At 31.7% G+C, this 2,445-nt stretch overlaps 1 long non-coding RNA gene across 1 annotated transcript; it reads left to right on the top strand.

The window, feature by feature from the left end:
* The first annotated feature begins 266 nt into the window (after positions 1 to 266).
* Positions 267 to 1,441, top strand: LOC145555975 (uncharacterized). The gene is made up of 2 exons (XR_014091650.1): positions 267 to 554; positions 1,276 to 1,441. It is a non-coding gene; the product is annotated as an uncharacterized LOC145555975 (long non-coding RNA).
* The last annotated feature ends 1,004 nt before the right edge of the window (positions 1,442 to 2,445 follow it).

A 2,445-nucleotide genomic window follows, 5' to 3' on the forward strand; every position in this document is an offset into this window, starting at 1 on the left:
ATCATGGGCTCTCCTACAAGTGTGATAAGAAGTCACTACTACAAAAATAGCCAAAGAGACCCAAAATAAGAGACCGGTTAAGTGCATAACAGGTCTCTTATAGAGGAGAGACCGGTCAATTAACATAACCGGTCTCAAGTAATGTCCAAGAAACCGGCCAATTAACATAACCGGTCTCAAGTAATGTCCAAGAAACCGGCCAATTAACATAATCGGTCTCTTGGATGTTGTTTTTGAAAATGTGAGAAATTTGATTCACCCGCATATATTTAGGCAGCCATAATTAAGCCCATTAAGTACCAAACCCTAGAACATGCTTTTCATTTTCTCACTATGGTCCTCCGCCACTTTGCACTCTCAACTCATTTCATTTCATCTTTTCTTTCTCTCTCTTCTCCCTCCTCTCACCATCTCAATTTGTTTTCCTCTTGCTTGATCATTTTTTCTGGTTTCTAGGGTGAGTCTCACACATAAAATTTCATCCTTTACTTCTTTCTCAATCTCAAGAAGTTATCTTCCCTCTATCATTTCAAATTTTCAAGATCTATTACAAGGTGAGTTTTGTATTATTTTTTGTTATTAAGAGTTTTTTTTTTTTTTTTTTTTTTTTTTTTTTTTTTTTTTTTTTTTTTTTTTACACAATACCGAGCTTAGCTTCATTAATTTATCAAAAGTTAAAACAATAATTTGTCCGATTTTTAGTTTAGTCGATAGTAGATTGTTTGTTTGCTATGTTAATATTTTCGTTTCAAAAATTATTTTCGCCAATTTATTTTGTTTAAAAACACCTTTAATAGTCAGATCTACTATTTTTTCGTTATTATTGCTTACTTCTTTCATATGAAATCAGATCTAGTAATTTTTGTATTTATTAATTTCGCATTTGATTTTCTATTTCTGTTTCCATTTCCAATTTCGAATTAAGTGCTTTAGGTTTAAGTTATGGTATTTTTTTAAAAATTCCTTTGAGATTTTCATGACGAATTGTTCTGTAACTTGTCTTTGATTTTTTATTTATTTATTTATTTAATTTTGGTTGTGTTCAATATCATTTTAAACGAATTTTACTTTGGATTCTCGTATTTCATTAGTTAAATTGAACAATTTCTCAAAAAAAAAAAAATTGAACAATTTCTCATTTTTTTTTATTGTAAACGAATTTTAGTTTGTTATTTTCTTTTTCAATTTGTTCAAAGTTATGATTTATTTTCTGGATAATAATATTTGCTTTTATTTTTTTTTTATTTTTTGACATGTCTATATTTGTGGTTGTAGGTACCGATCTTTCAAGTTTCAAGTTTGAATAGAAGAAATCTGTAATTGAAGATCTGGGGAGTTTATAGTCGTCATTTCCAAAATTTTATTTTGATTTATGTATTGAAATCTGTAATTACTATGTACGTAATTTTTGAGCTGTATAAAATGCAAGAATATTTTTTTTAATTTCTTATTTAATAATTATGTCAAAAAAAAACTTCTTATTTAATAATGGAAAAAATCAATAAAATTTAAAAAGTTATTATTAATGAATTGTAATTATTAAAAAAAATTATTTAAAATGAGACCAAAGAGACCTGTTAAGCTAAAAAGCGGTCTCACTTTTCTCAAAAAAGAGACTGCTTATTTAAGATATGCGGTCTCAGTTTTATGAAAACAGAGACTGCTTTTCTTAAAAAGGCAGTCTCAATTTCCTTAAAAATTGAGACCGCTTATGTTTAAGAGGCGGTCTTAGCTTTCACATTCTAGTGACCACCTCTATTAAAGCAGTCTCTTTACCAAAGAGACCGCTGCGCTAGAGACCGCCTCTAAGGCAGTCTCTTTGGCTAATTTGGACGGGTCTCTTTGGCCAATTTTGTAGTAGTGAGTGATGGATCGAAGGATGCTTAATCTTCTTCGATGGTTAGAATTTTGGAAGTTTAATTGTTATCGATCAGATCTTGAATAGCTTCTTTGAGTTTCCAACACTCCTCAGTGTCGTGACCCTTTCCTTGGTGATATATGCAGTGCTTATTGGGGTCCCACTTGGGTGGCCTGGAATCTTGAACTAGATCTTTGATAGGCTCTATGGGCATGACTAGTCCTTTGTGATGTAGCTTCTCGAAAGCTATTTCATAACTCATACCAAGTGGAGTGAACACCCTTTTTTATCTTTGAATTTGTGATTTAGAGGCGTTCGTGGCATGTACCTCATTAATGGGAGAGGAAGAAGAAGGATGGTCGTTCTTCTTTCCTCTTGCATTATTATCTTTCAGAAGGTCATCTTCAATGTCAATGCCTATATTATAGACAACCTTGAAAGTATTCAAGTTGTGTTGGTACTTTAAGTGCCTTGAATACTTCCCTTGGAGATTCTTGATAAACATCCTCACAGATTCTTTTTCGGTAGGAGCCTTGACCATGTTAGCGGAAGTTTCCCTCCATTTGTTGAAGAAAGAAGTGAACCCT

The sequence above is a fragment of the Chenopodium album genome, chromosome 8 (genome assembly GCF_948465745.1).
Source record: "Chenopodium album chromosome 8, dcCheAlbu1.1, whole genome shotgun sequence".
NCBI classification, from domain to species: domain Eukaryota; kingdom Viridiplantae; phylum Streptophyta; class Magnoliopsida; order Caryophyllales; family Amaranthaceae; genus Chenopodium; species Chenopodium album.